Raw genomic sequence first — 10948 nt, forward strand, 5'->3', positions numbered from 1 at the left:
GTGTGTGTTAAGTTTGTTTGTCTGCATGTGTTTACGCGTGCAAGTGCATGCCCGTGCGGACATGTGTAAGCTTGTGAGTGGGTGTGTGTGCGTGCATGTGTGTGTGTGTGTGTGTGTGTGTGTGTGTGTGTGTGTGTGTGTATGCGAGAGTGCATTTGAGTGTGTGCATGTGTGAGTGTGTGTGTGTGTTTGTTGGCACAGGAACACTGTGTTTCCTCTCTGTTTCCCGAACTTCACTCGCCCACTTGTCTGTTCACTTCAAACAGTCTGACTAACATTAACACATCTCACCCCTACATCATTACCCATACATCTCACCCCTACATCTCACCCTCACATCTCACCCCACATCTCACCCCACATCTCACCCCTACATCTCACCCCTACATCATTACCCTACATCTCACCCCTACATCATTACCCTACATCTCACCCCTACATCATTACCCCTACATCTCACCTCTACATCATTACCCTACATCTCACCCCTACATCTCACCCCTACATCTCACCCCTACATCATTACCCCTACATCTCACCCCTACATCTCACCCCCATCATTACCCCACATCTCACCCCCATCATTACCCCTACATCTCACCTCTAAATCATTACCCATACATCTCACCTCTACATCATTACCCATACATCTCACCTCTACATCATTACCCCACATCTCACCCCTCATCATTACCCCTACATCATTACCCTACATCATTACCCTACATCTCACCTCTACATCATTACCCCACATCTCACCCCACATCATTACCCTACATCTCACCTCACATCATTACCCTACATCTCTCCCTACATCTCACCTCTAAATCATTACCCATACATCTCACCTCTCAGATGTAGTGGTGAGATGTAGGGGTAAGATGTAGGGGTAATGAGGTAGGGGTGAGATGTATGGGTAATGATGTAGTGGCAAGATGTAGGGGTGAGATGTGGGGTGAGATGTAGGGGTAAGATGTAAGGGTAATGATGTAGGGGTGAGATGCATGGGCAATGATGTAGGGGTGAGATGTAGTAATGATGTAGGGGTAATGATGTAGGGGTGAGATTTAGGGTGAGATGTAGGTAATGATGTAGGGTGAGATGTAGGAGTGAGATGTATGGCAATGATGTAGGGGTGAGATGTAGGGGTGAGATGTGAGATGTAGGGGTGAGATGAAGGAGATGTAGGGGTGAGATGTAGGGGTAATGATGGGGTGAGATGTAGGGCAATGATGTATGGGTAATGATGTAGGTGAGATGTAGGGCAATGATGTAGAGGTGAGATGTAGGGCAATGATGTAGGTGAGATGTAGGGCAAGATGTAAGGGTAACAATGTAGGGGTGAGATGAAAGGAGATGTAGGGGTGAGATGCATGGGCAATGATGTAGGGCAATGATGTAGTGAGATGTAGGGGTGAGATGTAGGTTAATGATGTAGGGTGAGATGTATGGGTGAGATGTAGGGTGAGATGTAGTAATGATGTAGGGGTGAGATGTAGAGATGTAGGGGTGAGCTGTAGGGGTGAGATGTAAAGGTGTGATGTAGGGGTAAGATGTAGGTGAGATGTAAGGGCAATGATGTAGGGGTGAGATTTAGTGAGCTGTAGGGGTGAGATGTAGAGGTGTGATGTAGGGTGAGATGTAAGGGTGAGATGTAAGGGTAACAATGTAGGGTGAGATGTAGGGGTGAGCTGTAGGATGAGATGTATGGGTGAGATGTAGGGGTAATGATGTAGGTGTCAGATGTAGTGGTAAGATGTAGGGTGAGATGTAGGGATGAGATGTGGTGAGATGTATGGGTGAGATGTAGGGGTGAGATGTAAGGTGAGATGTAAGGGTGAGATGTAGGGGTAATGATGTGGCGGTGAGATGTATGGGTGAGATGTAGGGGTGAGATTCAGGGGTGAGATGTAAGGGTGAGATGTAGGGGTATGGATGTAGGGTGAGATGTATTGGTAATGATGTAGTTGTGAGATGTAGGGTGAGATGTAGGGGTAATGATGTAGGTGTCAGATGTAGCAGTTATGATGTAGGGGTAATGATGTAGGCGTGAGATGTTGGGGTAAGATGTAGGCAACGATGTAGGGTGAGCTGTATGGGTAATGACGAGTGGTGAGATGTAGTGGTAAGATGTAGGGGTGAGATGTAGGGATGAGATGTAGCGGTGAGATGTATGGGTGAGATGTAGGGGTGAGATGTAAGGTGAGATGTAAGGGTGAGATGTAAGGGTAATGATGTGGCGGTGAGATGTATGGGTGAGATGTAGGGGTGAGATTCAGGGTGAGATGTAAGGGTGAGATGTAGGGGTATGGATGTAGGGGTGAGATGTATTGGTAATGATGTAGTTGTGAGATGTAGGGGTGAGATGTAGGGGTAATGATGTAGGTGTCAGATGTAGCAGTTATGATGTAGGGGTAATGATGTAGGCGTGAGATGTTGGGGTAAGATGTAGGCAACGATGTAGGGTGAGCTGTATGGGTAATGACGAGTGGTGAGATGTAGTGGTGAGATGTAGGGGTAAGATGTAGGGGTAATGATGTAGGGGTGAGATGTATGGGTAATGATGTAGTGGTGAGATGTAGGGGTGAGATGTAGGGGTAAGATGTAGGGGTAATGATGTAGTGAGATGTATGGGTAATGATGTAGGTGTGAGATGTAGGGTTAATGATGTATGGGTGAGATGTAGGGGTGAGATGTATGGGTAATGATGTAGGGGTTAGATGTAGGGGTGAGATGTATGGCAATGATGTAGGGGTCATGATGTAGGGGTAAGATGTAGGGGTAATGATGTAGTGAGATGTAGGGGTAATGATGTAGGAGTGAGATGTATGGGTGAGATGTAGGGGTGAGATTCAGGGTAGCATGTAGGGTGAAATGTAGCTTTGAGATGTAGGAGTGATATGTATGGGTAACGATGTAGGGGTGAGATGTATGGCTGAGATGTAGGGGTGAGATGTAGAGGTAATGATGTAGGGGTAAGATGTAGGGGCAATGATGTAGTGGTGAGATGTAGGCAAGATGTAGGGGTAATGATGTAGGGGTGAGATGTAGGGGTAATGATGCAGTGGTGAGATGTAGGGGTGAGATGGGGGTGAGATGTAGGCAATGATGTAGTGAGATGTATGGGCAATGATGTGAGATGTAGGAGTGAGATGTAGGGATGAGATGTATGGGCAATGACGTAGGGGTGAGATGTATGGCAATGATGTAGTGAGATGTAGGGCAATGACGTAGGGGTGAGATGTAGAGAGATGTAGGGCAATGACGTAGGGGTGAGATGAGGGGTGAGATGTAGTGAGATGTATGGGCAACGATGTAGGGGTGAGATGCAGGGGTGAGATGTAGGGCAATGATGTAGGGGTGAGACGTAGGGGTGAGACGTAGGGCAATGATGTAGGGGTGAGACGTAGTGGTGAGATGTAGGCAACGATGTAGGGGTGAGATGTAAGGGTAACAATGTAGGGGTGAGATGTAGGGGTGAGATGTAGTGAGATGTATGGGCAATGACGTAGGGGTGAGATGTAAGGTGAGATGTAGAGGTGAGACGTAGGGGTGAGATGTAAGGAGATGTAGGGGTGAGATGTAGTGGCAATGATGTAGAGGTGAGACGTAGGGGTGAGATGTAAGGGTGAGATGTAGGGAGAGATGTAGGCAACGATGTAGGGGTGAGATGTAGGCAACGATGTAGGGGTGAGATGAAAGGAGATGTAGGGCAATGACGTAGGGGTGAGATGAAAGGAGATGTAGGGGTGAGATGCATGGGCAATGATGTGGGGTGAGATGTAGGGGTGAGATGTAGGCAATGATGTAGGGGTGAGATGTATGGGCAATGATGTAGTGGTGAGATGTAGGGGTGAGATGTAGGCAAGATGTAGGGCAATGATGTAGAGGTGAGACGTATGGGCAATGATGTAGTGGTAAGATGTAGGGGTGAGATGTAGGGCAAGATGTAAGGGTAATGATGAGGGGTGAGATGTATGGGTAATGATGTGGGGTGAGATGTAGGGCAATGATGTAGGGGTGAGATGAAAGGAGATGTAGGGCAATGATGAAAGGAGATGTAGGGGTGAGATGTAGGGCAATGATGTAGGGGTGAGATGTAGGTGAGATGTAGAGGTAATGATGTAGGGTAATGATGAGGGGTGAGATGAAAGGAGATGTAGGGCAATGACGTAGGGGTGAGATGTAGTGGTGAGATGTAGGGCAATGACGTAGGGGTGAGATGTAGGGGTGAGATGTAGAGGTGAGACGTAGGGGTGAGATGTAGAGAGATGTAGGGAGTAATGATGTAGGGGAGATGTAGGGGTGAGATGTAGAGGTAATGATGTAGTGGTAAGATGTAGGGGTGAGACGTAGGGGTGAGATGTAGGGGTGAGATGTAGTGGCAATGATGTAGGGGTGAGACGTAGGGGTGAGATGTATGGGTGAGATGTAGGGGTGAGATGTGGGGTAATGATGTAGGTGAGATGTAGCAATGATGTAGGGGTGAGATGAAAGGAGATGTAGGGCAATGACGTAGGGGTGAGATGAGGGGTGAGATGTAGGGGTGAGATGCATGGGCAATGATGTAGGGAGAGATGTAGGGGTGAGATGTAGGGCAATGATGTAGGGGTGAGACGTAGGGTAATGATGTAGGGGTGAGATGTAGGGAGAGATGTAGGGCAACGATGTAGGGGTGAGATGTAGGGTAATGATGTAGGGGTGAGATGTAGGGGTGAGACGTAGGCAATGATGTAGGGGAGATGTAGGGCAATGATGCAGAGGTGAGATGTAGGAGAGATGTAGGGTAATGATGTAGGGGTGAGATGTAGGGTAATGATGTAGGGGTGAGATGGGGTGAGATGTAGGGTAATGATGTAGGGGTGAGATGTAGGGCAATGACGTAGGGGTGAGATGTAGGAGTGAGATGTAGGGCAATGATGAGAGTGAGATGTAGGGCAATGATGTAGAGGTGAGATGTATGGGCAATGATGTAGGGGAGATGTAGGGGTGAGATGGGCAATGATGTAGAGGTGAGATGTAGGAGTGAGATGTATGGCAATGATGTAGGTGAGATGTAGGGAGAGATGTAGGGGTAACGATGTAGGGGTGAGATGTAGGGCAATGATTTAGAGGTGAGATGTAGGGTAATGATGTAGGGGTAGATGTAGGGTAATGATGTAGGGGTGAGATGTATGGGTAATGATGTAGGGGTGAGATGTAGGGTAATGATGTAGAGGTGAGATGCATGGGCAATGATGTAGAGGTGAGATGTATGGTAATGATTTAGAGGTGAGATGTAGGTAATGATGTAGGGGTGAGATGTAGGGTAATGATGTAAGGGTGAGATGTAGGGGTGAGATGTAGGGTAATGATGTAAGGAGATGTAGGCAATGATGTAGGAGTGAGATGTATGGGTAATGATGTAGTGGTGAGATGTAGGGGTGAGATGTAGGGCAAGATGTAGGGCAAGATGTAGGGGTGAGATGTAGGGCAATGACGTAGGGGTGAGATGTAGGGGTGAGATGTAGGGCAATGATGTAGAGGTGAGACGTAGGGCAATGATGCAGAGGTGAGATGTAGAGAGATGTAGGGCAATGACGTAGGGGTGAGATGTAGGGCAATGATGAGGGGTGAGATGAAAGGAGATGTAGGGCAATGATGTAGGGGTGAGATGTAGGGCAACGATGTAGAGGTGAGACGTAGGGCAATGATGCAGAGGTGAGATGTAGGGCAATGATGTAGAGGTGAGACGTAGGGCAATGATGGGGTGAGATGTAAGGGTGAGATGTAGAGAGATGTAGGGCAATGATGTAGTGAGATGTAGGGTTAATGATGTAGGGGTGAGATGTAGGAGAGATGTAGGGGTAACGATGTAGGGGTGAGATGTAGGGCAATGATTTAGAGGTGAGATGTAGGGCTAATGATTTAGAGGTGAGATGTAGGGTAATGATGTAGGGGTGAGATGTATGGGCAATGATGTAGGGGTGAGATGTAGGGTAATGATGTAGAGGTGAGATGTATGGGTAATGATGTAGAGGTGAGATGTATGGTAATGATTTAGAGGTGAGATGTAGGTAATGATGTAGGGGTGAGATGTAGGGTAATGATGGGGTGAGATGTAGGGGTGAGATGTAGGCAATGATGTAGGTGAGATGTAGGCAATGATGTGAGGTGAGATGTAAGGGTGAGATGTAGGGGTGAGATTCAGGGCAGCATGTAGGGTGAAATGTAGCTTTGAGATGTAGGAGTGAGATGTATAGGTAATGATGTAGGGGTGAGATGTAGGGGTGAGATGTGAGGTGAGATGTAGGTGAGATGTGGGGAGAGATGTAGGGAGTAATGATGTAGTGGTGAGATGTAGGGGTAAGATGTAGGGGTAATGATGTGGGGTGAGATGTGGGGTAATGATGTAGTGGTGAGATGTAGGGGTGAGATGGGGTAATGATGTGAGATGTAGGGTAATGATGTGAGGTGAGATGTATAGGTAATGATGTAGGGGTAGATGTAGGGGTGAGATGTAGGGGTAAGATGTAGGGTAATGATGCAGGGGTGAGATGTAGGGTAATGATGTAGGAGATGTAGGGGTAACGATGTAGGGGTGAGATGTAGGTGAGATGTAGTGAGATGTAGGGCAATGATGTAGAGGTGAGATGTAGGTAATGATGTAGAGGTGAGATGTAGTGGCAATGATGTGGGGTGAGATGTAGGAGATGTAGGGCAATGATGGGGTGAGATGTAGGCAATGATGTAGGGGTGAGATGTAGGGGTGAGATGTATGGCAATGATGTAGAGGTGAGATGTATGGTAATGATTTAGAGGTGAGATGTAGGGCAATGATTTAGAGGTGAGATGTAGGGCAATGACGTAGGGGTGAGATGTATAGGTAATGATGTAGTGAGATGTAGGGCAATGATGTGAGGTGAGATGTATGGCAATGATGTAGAGGTGAGATGTATGGGTAATGATTTAGAGGTGAGATGTAGGTAATGATGTAGTGAGATGTAGGGCAATGATGTAGGGGTGAGATGTAGGGGTGAGATGGGGCAATGATGTAGGGGTGAGATGGGGTAATGATGTAGGGGTGAGATGGGGTAATGATGTGAGGGTGAGATGTGGGGTAATGATGGGGTGAGATGTAGTAATGATGTAGGGGTGAGATGTAGGGGTAATGATGTAGGGGCAAGATGTAGGGGTGAGATGTAGTGAGATGTAGGGGAGATGTAGGGGTGAGATGTGGGGTGAGATGTAGGGCAATGATGAGGTGAGATGTAGGGGTGAGATGCACGACACCCCACATCTCACCCCTCACATCTCACCCCACATCTCACCCCTCACATCATTACCCATACATATCACCCCCTACATCTCAAAGCTACATTTCACCCTACATGCTACCCTGAATCTCACCCCACATCTCACCCATACATCTCACTCCTACATCATTACCCCTACATCTCACCCCTACATCATTAACCCACATCTTACCCCTACATCATCACCCCTACATCATTACCCCTACATCTCACCCCTACATCTCAGCCATAAATCTCACCCCTACATCATTACCCATACATATCACTCCTACATCTCAAAGCTACATTTCACCCTACATGCTACCCTGAATCTCACCCCACATCTCACCCATACATCTCACTCCTACATCATTACCCCTACATCTCACCCCTACATCATTAACCCTACATCTTACCCCTACATCATCACCCCTACATCATTACCCATACATCTCACCCCTACATCTAACCCTACATCATTACCCATACATCTCACCCCTACATCTCACCCATACATCATTAACCCTACATCTCACCCCTACATCTCACCCATACATCATTAACCCTACATCTTACCCCTACATCTCACCCCACATCTCACCTCTAAATCATTACCCCTACATCTCACCCCTACATCATTACCCCTACATCTCACCCCTACATCATTACCCCTACATCTCACCCCTACATCTCACCCCTACATCATTACCCCTACATCTCACCCCTACATCATTACCCCTACATCTCACCTCTAAATCATTACCCATACATCTCACCCCTACATCATTACCCCTACATCTTACCCCTACATCTCACCCCTACATCTCACCACTCACGTCATTACCCATACATCTCACCCCTACATCATTACCCCTACATCTTACCCCAACATCTCACGCCTACATCATTACCCCTACATCATAACCGCTACATCTGACACCTACATCATTACCCCTACATCTCACCCCTACATCTCACAACTACATCATTACCAATACATCTCACCCCTACATCCATACCCCTACATCTCACCCTTACATCTCACCCTGAATCTCACCCCTACATCTCACCCATACATCTCACCGCCACATCATTACCCTACATCTCACCCCACATCTCACCCCTACATCTTACCCCTACATCGCACCGATACATCCCATCCCTACATCTCACCCCTACATCTCATCCCTACATCTCACCCCTACATCTTACCACTACATCTGACACCTACATCATTACCCTACATCTCACCCATACATCTCATCCCTACAGCTCACCCCTACATCTCACCCCTACATTGTTACCCTTACATCTCACCCTTACATCTCACCCCTACATCACACCTCTACATCTCACCCCTACAGCTCACCCCTAAATCTCACCCCTACATTATTACCCCTACATCTCACCCCTACATCTTACCCCTACATCTCACCCCTACATCTCACCCCTACAACTCACCGCTACATCTCACCCCTACATCTTACCCCTACATCATTACCCCTACATCTTACCCCTACATTTCACCCATACATCTCATCCCTACATCTCACCCCTACATCATTAACCCTACATCTCACCCCTACATCTCACCCCTACATCATTACCCTACATCGCACCGATACATCCCATCCCTACATCTCACTGCTACATCTCACCCCTACATCTTACCCCTACATCATTACTCCTACATCTCACCCCTACATCATTACCCCTACATCTCACCTCTACATCATTACCCCACATCTCACCCCTACATCATTACCCATACATCATTACCCCTACATCTCACCCCTACATCATTACCCCTACATCTCACCCCTACATCTCACCCCTACATCATTACCCATACATCTCTCCCTACATCTCACCTCTACATCATTACCCCACATCTCACCCCTACATCATTACCCCTACATCTCACCCCTACATCTCACCCCTACATCATTACCCATACATCTCACCCCTACATCTCACCCCTACATCATTACCCCTACATCTCACCCCTACATCTCACCCCTACATCATTACTCCTACATCTCTCCCTACATCTCACCCCTACAATTTGACCCCTACATCTCACCCCTACATCATTACCCATACATCTCACCCCTACATCATTGCCCATACATCTCACACCTACATCTCACCCCTACATCATTGCCCCTACATCTCACCCCTATATCATTACCCATACATCTCACCCCACATCTCACCCCTACATCATTACCCCTACATCTTACCCCTACATCTCACCCCTACATCATTACCCCAACATCTCACCCATAAATCTCACCCCTACATCTCACCCATACATCTCACCCCTACATCTCATCCCTACAACTCACCCCTTCATCTGACACCTAAATCATTACCCCTACATCTCACCCCTACATTATTACCCTAACATTTCACCCCTACATCTCACCCCTACATCACACCTCTACATCTCACCCCTACATCTCACCGCTACATCTCACCCCTACATATACCCCAAATCATTACCCTACATCTCACCCCTACATCTCACGCCTACATCATTACCCTTACATCTCACCCCTACATCATCACCCCTACATCATCACCCCTACATCATTACCCGTACACCTCACCTCTACATCAATACCCCTACATCCTACCCCTACATCATTACCCTTAAATTATTATCCCTACATCATTACCCTACATCATCACCCCTACATCTCACCTCTACATCATTACCCTACATCTCACCTCTACATCAATACCCCTACATCCTACCCCTACATCATTACCCTTACATTATTATTCCAACATCATTACCCTACATCTAACCCGTACATCACTACCCCTACATCATAACCCCTACATCTCACCCCAACATCTCACTCCTACATCATTACTCTTGCATTATTACCTCTACATCCTACCCCTACATCATTTCTACTACATCAATACCCCTACATCATAACCCCTACATCTCACCCCTACATAATTACAACTACATCTTCCCATTACATTATTAACCCTACAGAATTACCCCTACATCATTGCCCTACATCATTACCTCTACATCATTACCCCTACATCATTTCCGTACATCATTACTCCTACATCATTACCGATACAGCTCACCCCTACATCATTAGCCCTACAACATTACCATTGCATCATTACCACTACAGCATTACCCTACATAATTATCCTTACAGCATTACCCTACATCTAACCCCTACATCATTAACCCTACATCATTACCCCTGCATCTCAACCCTACATCATTAGCCCTTCATCATTAACCCTACATCATTGCCCCTACATCATTACTCTACATCATTACCCTTATATCTTACCCCTACATCATTTCCCATACATCATTACGCCTACATCATTACCGATACATTTTACCCTACATCATTTCCTGTACATCATAACGCCTACATCATTACCGATACATCTCACCCCTACATCATTAGCCCTACAACATTACCGTTACATCATTACCACTACACCATTACCCCTACATAATTACCCTTACAGCATTACCCTAAATAATTACCACTGCATCTCAACCCTACATCATTAGCCCTACATCATTACTCCTACATCATAACCCCTACATCTCACCCCTACATTATTACCCCTACGTCATTACCCCTACATCATTACCCCTACATCATTACCCCTACATCAGT

This window comes from Silurus meridionalis, chromosome 13 (genome assembly GCF_014805685.1).
Source record: "Silurus meridionalis isolate SWU-2019-XX chromosome 13, ASM1480568v1, whole genome shotgun sequence".
NCBI classification, from domain to species: Eukaryota; Metazoa; Chordata; class Actinopteri; order Siluriformes; family Siluridae; genus Silurus; species Silurus meridionalis.